Source organism: Salmo salar, chromosome ssa27 (genome assembly GCF_905237065.1).
Source record: "Salmo salar chromosome ssa27, Ssal_v3.1, whole genome shotgun sequence".
In the NCBI taxonomy this organism is placed as follows: domain Eukaryota; kingdom Metazoa; phylum Chordata; class Actinopteri; order Salmoniformes; family Salmonidae; genus Salmo; species Salmo salar.
The window spans coordinates 12,815,549-12,830,569 of NC_059468.1; the positions used below are offsets into that span (position 1 = coordinate 12,815,549).

Consider the following 15,021-nt stretch of genomic DNA (forward strand, 5'->3'; position numbering starts at 1 on the left):
TTGTTTACTCACTTCCTAGTGCCTAGAGAGCCCCAGGTAGGCAGAATCTCAGCAGAAAGCTGTCAGACAGACTGATGCAGGGAGGAGGAAGAGGAGTTAAAGCTTAGCAGCAGTGCCAGTGAAGGACTGACAGAAGAGATTTAACAAGCAAGTAGTACGGGAAAGGAAGAGTATGGACAGATTTGAAGTGAGGAAGATGAGGTTTTAGATGATCTAGCACTGTGGCCAGAGAAAAAACAAGACCATGAAAGAGAAGCTATTGTTCATAGACCAGCCAACAGGTGTGGTGAGGAGACAGAACTGTATAAAATCATGCCCCCAGACTCAGAAGGCAAGCCATTCCCCAACTATTTACAGTACAGTAAGTCAGCAGACGGAAGAGAAAATGTGTAGAGAGACTGACTTATTTATAGTAAGAGTGTAAAGGCATTATATTACATTCCATGTGTTCTTTTTTTCTCATGAGCAAAGTAAACAATCACCCAGTTCTCTGAATAGTAAGGATGGCTATAAGTTATCATCAGTGAAATGGCGGAGAATGTACAGTATGACAAACTACCAGAGTATGAGGATGGTGTGTCTCACAAGAACTGTTACTGGAAATGCAAAGATCTTCAGCATACCGTAGCAACAGCTACAGGTATAGACAGTCAGCTGCAGAAACAAATCCAGTCAGAAATGTATAAAAACAGAGCACTTGTAGAAAGGATTTTGGATGTGACACTGTACTTAGCATCTAGGAATCTGCCATTCTGGAGGAAAACACTCAATCTTGAGGATGTGCATAATGAACATTTACCTAGGCTTACTGGAACTGTTGTCAAATTATGACCCGCTATTACGTGAGCACTTACAGGAAGTCAGGGACATAAAGAAAGGAGCGCGACTGACTCATTACCTCAGCCCTGAGAGCCAAAACGAGTTCATAAGAATATGTGGTCAAAGGGTTTTGAAAATAATACTTTATGAAAGAGAAGATGCAATCTATTACTTGGTTATGTGTGATGCAACTCCAGACATTTCCCATACTGAGAGAAATGTATTATTGGTGAGATATGTATATAAAGTTCAGGGAACAGGTGAATGGGAAATAATTGAACGTTTTCTTGAATTGAAAGACTTTGCTAGAAAGACAGTCAGTGACATTTCGGAAATGATTTTGAGAGCATTAGAAGGGCATGGTATTGACAGAAGATTGCTGTGGTCAAGGCTATGATAATGGTGCAAATATGTCAGGGAAAGAAAATGGCGACAACAGAGATGGTCGCCTCGCTTCGAGTTCTTAACCAGTTATGGATAGGGGGCAGTATTTTCACAGCCGGATAAAAAACATACCCGATTTAATCTGATTATTACTCCTGCCCAGAAACTAGAATATGCATATAATTATTAGCTTTGGATAGAAAACACTCCAAAGTTTCTAAAACTGTTTGAATGGTATCTGTGAGTATAACAGAACTCATTTGGCAGGCCAAAACCTGAGAAGATTCTGTACAGGAAGTACCCTGTCTGACCATTTCTTGGCCTTCTTTGCCATCTCTATCCATTACAAAGGATCTCTGCTGTTACGTGACACTTCCTACGGCCCACATGGGCTCTCAGAAGGCGGCAAAAAGATGAATCGTGGCTTTGCAGGCTCTGGTTGAAACAAAGTAGCGCGTTTGGGTAGTGGCTGGTTACAGTACTGTGAGACTCAGGCTCGTGCCCGCGTCGACCGAATGCTTTGTTTTCTTTCCTCTGTTTACCGAAACGCAGATTCCCGGTCGGAATATTATCGCTTTTTTACGAGAAAAATGGCATAAAAATTGATTTTAAACAGCGGTTGACATGCTTCGAAGTACGGTAATGGAATATTTAGAAATCTTTTGTCACGAATTGCGCCATGCTCGTAACCCTGATTTACCATTTTTGATAGTGTCTAGAACGCACGAACAAAACGCCGCTATTTGGATATAACGATGGATTATTTTGGACCAAACCAACATTTGTTATTGAAGTAGCAGTCCTGGGAGTGCATTCTGACGAAGACAACAAAGGTAATCAAATTTTTGTAATAGTAAATCGGAGTTTGGTCAGGGCTAAACTTGGTCGGTGTCTAAATGGCTAGCCGTGATGGCTGGGCTATCTACTGAGAATATTGCAAAATGTGCTTTCACCGAAAAGCTATTTTAAAATCGGACATATCGAGTGCATAGAAGAGTTCTGTATCTATAATTCTTTAAATAATTGTTATGTTTTTTGTGAACGTTTATCGTGAGTAATTTAGTAAATTCACCGGATGTTTGCGGGGGGTATGCTAGTTCTGAACGTCACATGCTAATGTAAAAAAGCTGTTTTTTGATATAAATATGAACTTGATTGAACAAAACATGCATGTATTGTATAACATAATGTCCTAGGGTTGTCATCTGATGAAGATCATCAAAGGTTAGTGCTGCATTTAGCTGTGGTTTTGTTTTTTGTGACATTATATGCTAGCTTGAAAAATGGGTGTCTGATTATTTCTGGCTGGGTACTCTGCTGACATAATCTAATGTTTTGCTTTCGCTGTAAAGCCTTTTTGAAATCGGACAGTGTGGTTAGATTAACGAGAGTCTTGTCTTTAAAATGCTGTAAAATAGTCATATGTTTGAAAAATTGAAGTTTTCGGATTTTAAAGGAGTTTGTATTTCGCGCCACGCCCATCATTGGATATTGGAGCAGGTGTTCCGCTAGCGGAACGTCTAGATGTAAGTTAAAAAACGTTTTTTTAATGTATTATTTCTTACATTGTTACCCCAGGGAATCTTAAGTCTTATTATATACAGCCGGGAAAAACTATTGGATAGAAGAGAAACGTCAACTTACCAACATTATGACCAGGAATACGACTTTCCTGAAGCAGATCCTCTGTTCAGACCACCATCCAGGACAATAGATCTAATTCCAGTAGTCGACCCAAAACAACGACACCGCAGATGGGACGGACGAAGCGGCCACCTGGCCAGGCTCCGTAGACGTGCACATCGCCCACCGCTCCTGAGTATACTACTGGCCAATGTCCAGTCTCTTGACAACAAGGTAGACGAAATTCGAGCAAGGGTTGTCTTCTAGAGTGACATCAGAGATTGTAACATTCTCTGTTTCATGGAAACATGGCTCTCTCGGGATATGTTATCAGAACCGGGCTTCTCCATGCATCGCGCCGACAGAGATAAACACCTCTCTGGGAAGAGCAATGGCAGGGGTGTATGCTTTATGATTAACGACTCATGGTGTAATCATAACGACTCATAGGATCTCAAGTCCTTCTGCTCACCCAATCAAATGCCGGCCATTTTACCTACCAAGAGAATTCTCGTCAGTTATAGTCACAGCTGTGTACATTCCCCCTCAAGCAGACACAAAGACGGCCATCAGGGAACTTCACTGGACTATATGCAAACTGGAAATCATACATCCTGAGACTGCATTTATTGTAGCTGGGGATTTTAACAAAGCAAATTTGAGAACAAGGCTACCTAAATTGAACCAGCATGTTGATTGCGCTACGCGCATGCGCAATACCCTTGACCACTGCTACTCTAACTTCCATGATGCATGCAAAGCCCTCCCTTCGGCAATTCCGACCACGATGCCATCTTGCTCCTTCCATCTTATAGGCAGAAACTCAAACAGGATGTACCAGTGACGAGAACCATTCAACGCTGGTCCGACCAATCGGAAGCCACGCTTCAAGATTGTTTTGATCATACAGACTGGAATATGTTCCGGTCAGCCTCTGAGAACAACATCGAACAATATGCTGACACTGAGTGCATTTATAAAGAAGTGCATTGGAGATGTTGTACCCACTGACTATTAAAACCTACCCTAACCAGAATACGTGGATGGATGGCGGCATTCGCGCAAAACTGAAACCGCGATCCACCATTTAGCCATGGAAAGAGGTCTGGGAATATGTCCGAATATAAACAGTGTAGTTATTTATTCCGCAAGGCAATCAAACAAGCGAAATTCCTGTACAGGGACAAGGTGGAGTTGCAATTCAACGGCTCAGACACGAGACGTACAGTTGAAGTCGGAAGTTTACACACACTTAGGTTGGAGTCATTAAAACTAGTTTTTCAACCACACCACAAATTTCTTGTTGACAAACTATAGTTTTGGCAAGTCGGATAGGACATCTACTGTGTGCATGACACAAGTAATTTTTCCAACAATTGTTTACAGACAGATTATTTCACTTATAATTCACTGTATCAAAATTCCAGTGGGTCAGAAGTTTACATACACTAAATTGACTGTGCCTTTAAACAGCTTGGCTTTAGAAGCTTTTGATAGGCTAATTGACATAATTTGAGTCAATTGAAGGTGTACCTGTGGATGTATTTCAAGGCCTACCTTCAAACTCAGTGCCTCTTTGCTTTGACATCATGGGAAAATCAAAAGAAATCAGCAAAGACCTCAGAAAACAGTTCTAGACCTGGTTCATCCTTGGGAGCAATTTCCAAAAGCCTGAAGGTACCATGTTCATCTGTACAAACAATAGTACGCAAGTATAAACACCATGGGACCACGCAGCCGTCATACCACTTAGGAAGGAGATGCGTTCTGTCTCCTATAGATGAATGTACTTTGGTGCAAAAAGTGCAAATCAATCCCAGAACAACAGCAAAAGACCTTGTGAAGATGCTGGAGGAAACGGGTACAAAAGTATCTATATCCACAGTAAAACGAGTCCTATATCGACATAACCTGAAAGGCCGCTCAGCAAGGAAGAAACCACTGCTCCAAAACCGCCATAAAAAAAGCCAGACTACGGTTTTTAACTGCACATGGGGACAAAGATATTACTTTTTGGAGAAATGTCCTCTGGTCTGATGAAACAAAAATAGAACTGTTTGGCCATAATGACCGTTGTTATGTTTGGAGGAAAAAGGGTGAGGATTGCAAGCCGAAGAACACCATCCCAACCGTGAATCATGGGGTGGCTGCATCATGTTGTGGGGGTTCTTTGTTGCAGGAGGGACTGGTTCACTTCACAAAGTAGATGGCATCATGAGGGAGGAAAATTATGTGGATATATTGAAGCAACATCTCAAGACATCAGTCAGGAAGTTAAAGCTTGGTCGCAAATGGGTCTTCCAAATGGACAATGACCCCAAGCATACTTCCAAAGTTGTGACAAAGCCCTGACCTCAATCCTATAGAACATGTGTGGGCAGAACTGAAAAAGTGTGTGTGAGCAAGGAGGCCTACAAACCTGACTCAGTTACATCAGCTCTGTCAGGAGGAATGGGCCAAAATTCACCCAACTTATTGTGGGAAGCTTGTGGAAGGCTACCTGAAACGTTTGACCCAAGTTAAACAATTTAAAGGCAATGCTGCCAAATACGAATTGAGTGTGTGTAAACTTCTGACCCACTGGGAATGTGAAGTTTGCAGATGACACAACAGTAGTGGGCTTGATTACCAACAACGACGAGACAGCCTACAGGGAGGAGGTGAGGGCACTCGGAGTGTGGTGTCAGGAAAACAACCTCTCACTCAACATCAACAAAACAAAGGAGATGATCGTGGACTTCAGGAAACAGCAGATGGAGCACCCCCCTATCCACATCAAAGGGACAGCAGTGGAGAAAGTGGAAAGTTTTAAGTTCCTCGGCGTACACATCACAGACAAACTGAATGGTCCACTCACACAGACAGCATGGTGAAGAAGGCGCAACAGCACCTCTTCAACCTCAGGAGGATGAATACATTTGGCTTGTCATCCAGAACATTGACAAACTTTTACAGATGCACAATTGAGAGCATCCTGTCGGGCTGTATCACAGCCTGGTAAGGCAATTGCACTGCCCTCAACCGCAAGGCTCTCCAGAGGGTGGTGCGGTCTGCACAACGCATCACCGGGGGCAAACTACCTGCCCTCCATGACACCTACAGCACCCGATTTGTCACAGGAAGTCCAAAAACATCATCAAGGAAATCAACACCGCTACCATCCAGAAGGTGAGGTCAGTACAGGGAACGAGAGACAGAAGCTGTTTTTCAATCTCAAGGCCATCAGACTGCTAAACAGCAATCACTAACTCAGAGAGGCTGCTGCCTACATTGAGACCCAATCACTGGCCACTTTAATAAATGGATCACTAGTCACTTTATATAATGCCACTTTTAATTATGTTTACATAGCTTACATTACTCATATCACGTGTATATACTGTATTTTATACCATCTACCGCACCTTGCCTATGCCGCTCGGCCATCGCTCATCCATATACTTACATGTACATATTCTCATTCACCCCTTTAGATTTGTGTGTATTAGGTAGTTGTTGGCGAATTGTTAGATATTACTGCACTAGAAGCGCAAGCATTTCGCTTCACTCGCATTAACATCTGCTAACCATGTGTTTATGACAAATAAAATGTTATTTGATTTGGAAAGTGAAGGGAGTTCAAGCACACATACTGCAAAAGAATCCACTGGCCACATACTCACCTTGTGCCTCCATAACTCTTTATCTTGTGGGTGTACATGCAGCTCAGTCGTGCCCAGAATGATCAACCTTTTTTGGCTGTGTGAATCGTCTTTATAATCTGTTCAATGCCAGCCCGGAGCGACGTGCCATTCTCAATGAAAAGACTGGCTGCTGTCTTAACTGCCTTTCAGACACGCGATGGAGTGCGTGTATTGCTGCGGTCTGACCAGTGGCAACTCATTTACTATCATCAAGTCCCTAGACATGCTTCTTGCTATCTGCAGTCTAATGAACGAAGCCAAATCTGAGGCCAAAGGTCTGAAAAGCTACTTCATGTCTTTCAAGGCAATCTTCCTGCTCACTTTCTGGGTAAACGTTTAGCAGTGTATTGAGAATAGAAGCCTAATTCTTCAGTCAGGAAATATTTCTCTGGACACTGAAGCAGCTCACATTAAGGCACTACAGGAAGAAATACAGGCTCTGTGTAATCAACGGGACGCTCTTCTGGCAGAAGCCTCCATGGTGGCAAATGAAATGGGTGTCACTACTCCATTTCACAGTGAACATAGGAGCTGCCAGAAAAAATAAAACATTTACCTGATGAGACTGAAGATGACATCGCAAATGAACAGAAGTCAGACACTGGATTTCGCAACACAGTGTTTTATGTGGCTCTGGATAGTATAAATCAGTAATTTGGACATGCGGTTCCACACGATTGCAGCTATATGCGAGGAGTTTTCACCAATACTTACGCTTAGGAAAATGACTGAAACACAAATTTGGTTATCTTGCCACAAATTGAGAAACAAGTACTCGAAAGATCTCACAGATGGATTTGAAAACGAAGTGCGACATCTAAAGACGATATATGGTGCCACTTTTTCAGATGGTCTTTCTCCTGTAGAGCTCCTAAATACCATCCACAAGATGCAGCTACAGAGTATTTTTGGAGAGGTGTGCATTACACTGCGAATCTTCTGTACAATGCCTGTAACAGTTGCTGGAGGAGAACGTGCCTTCAGTAAGCTGAAGCTTATAAAGAACTATCTAAGATCTACAATGTGCCAAGGCAGGTTGAACAGGCTTGCCATCCTTTCAATTACAAACCAGTTCGCTAGAAACCTCTGAGTTTTGTTTAGAGGGAACAAGGACAAATGCCTTAACCTGTTCTACCCAAGCCTGCCCGGGGATGGGCAAAATACTGTTTCAGAGTATTTTCTGCTATGGTTTATCTCCTGTTGAACTTACTCAGGAATGCCCACATAATGTCTTGACATGACAGTTAGTTTCACAGATGCTTGTTCTAGGAAGGTACCACATTTATGCCTGCAGTCCACATAGTTCAGGATTTTTTTTGGTGTGTGTGTGTATGTTATTCAGGCATATATTTAGGAATTATGCATAGGACAGAAGAGGGTTGGCCTTGTTTATAAAAATTTGTAATAAGTTATTTAATCTGAAATATGGATCATTGGTAATTTCTTCATTAAAACTGACTACAATACCATATATTAAAAAATAAGTCACCAATTGTGTAGTTAGTTATAATAAAGCATCATAAAAATCTCATGACACAGACAACTTTTGTTAACATTAGGAACCAAAAATGTTTGCCTTACTGTTAATATAGGCAAAGGATGAAGGTGGAAACTAGGATCTGCACAATTGCAGTATAGAGCAGCAGAAGCTTATAGTCACTACATTTAATAACACATTCTTCAGCATGTTATTTTAATCTGAAACATTCTAATTTCTATGTTAGGGGCCCAGTAGGTTTTAATTTTGGCAACGCCCCTGGGTAGGCTACTCCGGTTATTTCGCTGTGCAACCAGTGGCGAACCCTCATTCAGAGTAGGTGGGGCAGTGTTTGCCTCAGTGTTCTATCACTCATGGGGACACTACATCGCCACAAAATCTACGGGGAGAGCTCGAGAATTCAAGCCCCTTGGATGCTGCCATAGAGTTACTTTAGAAGTGCCCATCCAAGAAGGCTCAGAGTCATTGGCCACAGATAAAATTACGTCAAATCCATATCTACCGTAGCTTTGATTGGACTGATCATGTCAACATCATACTTTCAAAATCTTAACTAGCAAGTCAGACAACCAGTCATCATCATGAATTAAGTTGACAATCTACTGGCAAATCCTTGTCATATGAAGAGAAATTATAGATAAAACGTATCAGTGCTCATTGGACATAAACATTACACAACAAGTTGGAAATCGCAAATTCAACAATGAGTAGTTTGGAAGGAATCAGTGGCTAAATGCAAGCGTTAGAATGTAATCACTAGCCTGCTATTCAGTAGAGTGGGTTTGTGATTCAAGTTTGGGTTTAAGGGTCTCTTTTTCAATCTTAAAAAGATAAACATTCAACACCATGGGCCAGAAAAGGTTGAATACATTGGCCATGCTGTCAATCCAGTATGATTTCTGCTGGGTTTTCCAAATAACTGGGAAATCTCAGACTTCATTGAGTTCAAGACAACTGGGAACTCAGAAAAAACAAGCTCAGACTGGGAAAATATGTTTTGAACGGTCATCCAACTCGGAATTCAAAGTCGGGAACTTGGGCCTCTTTCTAGAGCTCTGACGTCATGATTCAACCTAGTTTTTTTACTGAGTTACCAGTTTTCTTGAAAGCATCATAAATCCAGAGAATGCCAGACTTTAATGACAAAGTTTGATGACCAAATTTTCCCACATGGACCGACGCGCCACGTTCCTGTTCAAGTGAGCACAGCACAACAAGGTGTGTCCAAAAATATGCTGTATGCTGCTGCATAAATTATGTAATATGCCAGGGAGATATGTAGACTGTAGCTAAGAAAGTAATACTAAGTGTATGTCAATAGTAAGCTGTTAGTAGCCCATGTACCTTTCTCCCTCATAACTTAGCCTACTGTTCTGACTTGGTGGTGCAAATGTAGCCTATAGCCTTTTTTTGAGAAATGTAATCATCTAATATTGTAAGAGCTTTCATTGTCTGCTTATATGCCCCACTTTTATTTTCCTTCAGTTCTGACTTGGTGTACAGGGAGAATACTGTACATATATTCTTTCTATTTTTCTTTTCTTTTGTGTTAATGACTGTATGTTTGTTTGTGTAACTCTGTGTTGTTGTTTTTGTGGCACTGCTATGCTTGATCTTGGCCAGGTCGCAGTTGTAAATGAGAACTTGTTCTAAACTGGCCTACCTGGTTAAATAAAGGTGAAATAAAAATAAAAAATACTGTAAGAACGGCCCATGTTTTGAAATTCTTTCGCTGTACATTTCAAAATTTCTGAACAAATAGTTATATTGACTATGTTTGTCCTAGCTCACTCATTAACGTCTTATGGATTGCCTCTTATCCACTCGTCATCTCCTTGGTAAATAAGTATTCAGGATGTACCACAGGAACCAAACCAGGACAGAGATGTTAACTTAAAGAAATATCTCTCATAAAGAGTTTATAGGTACTAGGAACACTCCCCAGTCTAGCTACTCCCTGCCCAGCCAATAAGCAACCTTCGACAAAGAGACCATGACCTCGTTCTATAGGGTAAAAGTACATGCCACCGCATAAAATGAGTGACTCAGGTAATAGAGATGATACATAGCAGGGAATGATTGGCAGTTGTTGATATGAGACTCTTGTCTTAACCATATTCCATTCCAGTCTCAATTTATCTAAAAGGAGACACAAAGGTGAAAGTAATAACGGGTAATAAAAGGAATGGCATAGTAAAAACAGCATACACAATATTTTGGCTGTTAGTGGCCATAATCAATGACAATATGCAAATGCAATAAACATGCATGGATAAACCTATGCACAAATATAGTAGCATTATAAAATGAACGGCCAGAAAAGAGTTGCAATAGCATGCGGCATAGGCCGAAGTTTTAGCAGGCTAATTTATCAATGGCTACAAAGCATAGTATGCCAAGCAAACAATAAGAAACATAAGTTTAGTAGCAAGCATAGCCATAAAGCAGGCCTATGTAACAATGCCTCTCGTGGAGGGGGGTGTGTAGGAAATCAGGAGCAGGAGAGCAGATAGGGTCCAGGGTAATCAATGTTTATTCAGGCGGTCCCGAAAGCACAACACAAACACAATGGGAAAACCGCACTAACGTCGTTGCCACCCACAGGGAAGGAATTACGCACACGGAGGAGAAATCTCGACTCCGCAAACTACTGAGCAAAATGCCCACGGTAAACACATACCGTGGTGCAGGCACGCACCCCTTACAAGCACAGCACACAGCCTAACCTGCAGCGGGGAATTATAAGCCCACCGAAATCAGCTAAACCAAACACAGGTGTGAAAAACCAGACAGAACTAAACGAAAAGGAAAATGGGATCGGTGGCAGCTAGTAGGCCGGCGACGACGATCGCCGAGCACAGCCCGAACAGGGAGAGGAGACACCTTCGGTGGAAGTCGTGACAGCCTAGTTAGAATAACAAAAGCAATGCACTAAAAGTACAACAATTATTAATAAATCACCCATTAACACTACAACCACCAAAGAGAACAGATCAATAGAATCAACATGGCTTTTTGACTGCGCCGTAAAAACAAAAATGTTCAAATGTAATTCCACTTTGACAATATGGGGTATTATGTGTAGACCAGTGACAAAAAAAATCTACATTTATCCCATTTTAAATTCAGGCTGTAACACAATTCCCTGCTCTGGAAAAATACAAGGGGTGTGAATACTTTCCGAAGGCACTGTAAACCCAAGCTTAACAACTTGTGATGATGCAGGTATAACAGGTGAGAAGTGGAACAGTAAAGGACATCTGAAGACATGTGGATTTCATATGACTGGGAATAAAGATATGCATCTGTTGGTCATAGATGCCTTAAAAAAGGTAGGCGCGTGGATCAGATAAACAATCAGTATCTGGTGTGACGACAATTTGCCTCATGCGGCACGTCACATCTATTTCGCATAAAGTTCATCAAGATGTTGATAGTAGCCTGTGGAATGTTGTCCTACTCCTCTTCAATGGCTGTGCGAAGTTGCTGGATATCGGCGGGAACTGGAACACGCTGTCATACACGTCAATACAGAGCATCCCAAACATGCTCAATGGGTGACATGTCTGGTATGTATGCAGGCCATGGAAGAACTGGGACATTTTCAGCTTTCATGAATTGTGTACAGATTCTTGCGACATAGGGCCATGCATTATCATGCTGAAACATGAGGTGATGGCGGAGGATGAATGGCACGACAATGAGCCTCAGGATCTCGTCACGGTATCTCTGTGCATTCAAATTGACATCGATAAAATGCAATTGTGTTTGTTGTCCGTAGTTAATTCCTGACCATACCTTAACTACACCGTCACCCTCTGTTCACAACCCTCCATACACGTGGTCTGTGGTTGTGAGGCCGTTTGTACGTACTGCCAAATTCTCTAAAACAACATTGAAGGCGGCTAATGGTAGAGAAATTAACCTTCAATTAACTGGCAACAGCTCTGGTGGACATTCCTACATTTAGAATGCCAATTGAACACTCCTTCAAAACTGAGACATCTGTGTCATTGTATTGTGACAAAATTACACATTTTAGAGTCACCTTTTATTGTCCCCAGCACAAGGTGTACTTGTGTAATGATCATACTGTTTAATCAGCTTCTTGATATGCCACACCTGTCAGGTGGATGGATAATCTTGGCAAAGGAAAAATGCTCACTAACAGGGCTGTAAACAAATTTGTGCACAACATTTGAGAGAAATACGCTTTTTGTATGTCTGTAAAATTTCTGGGATCTTTTATTTCAGTTCATGAAACATGGCACACACTTTACATGTTGCGTTCATATTTTTCTTCAGTATAAAAATTGAAGAGAACAGGTCGCAAAATCGACCTGTGTTACACCTTTATGCACTTTCAAGAAGTTCAGACTTAACCCCAACAATCACGATGGCCTGAGTTCTGTCACTAAGGTAATTATGAAACCATGAACAGGCATCAGATCTCAGGCCTATCGAGGACAACTTATTCAGCAAAATATAATGATCAACAGTATCAAAAGCGACAGGTCCACAAACAAAGCAGCACGTCATTTGAGTGTCTAAAGCATTGACAAGATCATTAACAACTAAAGTGGTATCTGTAATAGTGCTATGGCCAGGCCTAAACCCTTATTGGTTTACATTCAAAATACACTTCTCAGATAAAAAAAAGAGCAAAGATGTCTATTGCTAGCAAAGCATCCAGGACTTATTTTTTTGTAAATAGCCTAAAAGAAAGGCTTTGACTATTTTTTCTCCCTATCAGCATCCAGCCCAGTCTCATTGTGAATAGGCTTAGAAGTTATTTCAAAGAGATAGCCCGCTGAAATAAAATGGGGATTCAATTCATCAATGACGGCATTGTTTTCCGCAATGAGACCAGTGTCTGAATTAATGTGTTGTGGCAGAGAGGAGGAAGTAGAACCCTTCAGGGATTTTCCAGTTTTCCAGAATTTAGCTGGGTTCCCATTACAATCCGAAAGAGCGGTTACATAATAATCAGATTTAGCCTTTCTGATTCCTCGCCTTGACCCAAGCATCATCTCTTTTATGAATTACTTCTGATAATTCCCTAGTGTACAAGGCATCCAACCTACCTTTAAACCTTTTTAAGCACGATTATCCACAATAGTATTGAAGACATCTCCAAAAAGGCTCAAAGCTAAATCAGGATCAGGGATAGCTGAAATACAATCAAGGTCCCTAAAATCAAGATCATGTAAAAAAGCCTGTTAACTGAAGTTTTTTTAAGTTCTTCTTTGTGATGACACAAGGCTTAGATTTTTGTATTCTCTCATCTCTAACACAAACAACTGGGCAATGGTCACTACTCTCTTAGGTGAAGACACCAGTAGAAACAGATTTCTCTGGTGTATTTGTTAGAATGAGATCAATCAGTTTACTTTGAAGGACCTTCAGGGTTGGGCTGTGTAGGCTTAGTCACCAGCTGGGTTAGGTTTGGATCATTATCAGCCAGCAGCATACCACCCTGCATCCCACTACTGGCTTGCTTCTGAAGCTAAGCAGGGTTGGTCCTGGTCAGTCCCTGGATGGGAGATCAGATGCTGCTGGAAGTGGAGTTGGAGGGCTAGTAGGAGGCATTCTTTCCTCTGGTCTAAAAACTAAAAAAATATCCCAATACCCCAGGGCAGTGATTGGGTACATTGCCCTGTGAAGGGTGCCGTCTTTCGGATGGGACATTAAATGGGTGTCCTGACTCTCTGAGGTCATTAAAGATCCCATGTCACTTATCGTAAGCGTAGGGGTGTTAACTCCGGTGTCCTGGTTAAATTCCTAATTTGGCCCTCAAACCATCATGGTCACCTAATAATCCCCAGTTTCCAATTGGCTCATTCATCCCCCTCCTCTCCCCTGTAACTATTCCCCCAGGTCGTTGCTGCAAATGAGAATGTGTTCTCAGTGAACTTACCTGCTAAAATAATGGATAAATTTTTTTTTACACGTCTTTTAGATTGTCTGAAGCCTGCATTTCACAATCATAATTTAGGTCACCCAGGATAATAACTTCTGATTCAGTAAAAGATGACAACAAACTACTTAACTCCTCGAGTGCACAAAGGTTAGCCGAGCGAGGACGGTAGAGCCCTATAACAGTTATGCATAAATGTTTCCCCAGACAAAGGCTTAAGGATTGTTGCTAATATTTTTTGGCAAGGTAAATGGATTTCAGTAAAGACACAGAGAAATTATTTTTAATAAGAATGGCCACTCCACCCTGTCTGTCTTTTCTGAACACCTTGTAACCCTCAAAATTAATATCAGAGTTCAGAATGTCCCCAGAGATCCAAGCTTCAATCAATACCAGAATTTCTGGATTTGTCTGCATAGCCCAGATCTTGATGTAATCCAGTTCAGGAAGTAAGCTCCTAATGTTCAGATGCATCAACCCAAGTCCTTTACGATTTTTAAAGCCACATGAAGTCTCCAACTATGTTCAATAGGCGGTTGCAGGTCCTGTCTGATGGATGATATTGATATAGTTGGTATGGCTATATGATTGCATAGAACTGCACAATTTGGTCTATCCCTATTTGTAATAGAGGAGAAAGTAGAAATTGGAATGACTTTTCCAAGGTCGCAGCCAATGTCAGTATGAGAAACTGTCAGAGTAATCAATGATGGAATGTTATAAACTGACTAACATGGGCTTTGGTTGCTATCGTGCAACAGCCCAAGCCCTCTACGTGATTTGAAAACCGAGGGGGTATTCAAGTTTATGGAATTCACATTTGACCTAATAGTACTGGGTGAGCAGACCAAAGTGGGCTTCTCTTTTGAGCTAACAAAATAACTTCTGGACATCAGAACAGCGATTATTCCCCTCGAACTGGAAGAAGCTTTTTCCTTTAACGAGTCCGACGAGAAGGATATACTGCTTCCTGGGAACAGGCCCAAATCCCCGTCCTTTGCCTGAAGAAAAGACGGAGGAAAAGGGAGCACAGGTCAGGCTGACTTCTGAGAATCTGTAGGCGATCGAGTAAACTCCCAAGGGCCATCCGTTCTACT

The 15,021-nt window shown here is 41.6% G+C and overlaps 1 long non-coding RNA gene across 1 annotated transcript in view; it reads right to left on the minus strand.

Annotated features, from left to right (window-relative positions):
* LOC123730902 (uncharacterized) overlaps nucleotides 1–7,005 on the minus strand; it is a 48,897-nt gene extending 41,892 nt beyond the window's left edge. The window contains exon 1 of the long non-coding RNA XR_006762333.1: nucleotides 6,489–7,005. This is a non-coding gene — a long non-coding RNA (uncharacterized lncRNA). The remainder of the gene's footprint in view (nucleotides 1–6,488) is intronic.
* Nucleotides 7,006–15,021: the final 8,016 nt, after the last annotated feature.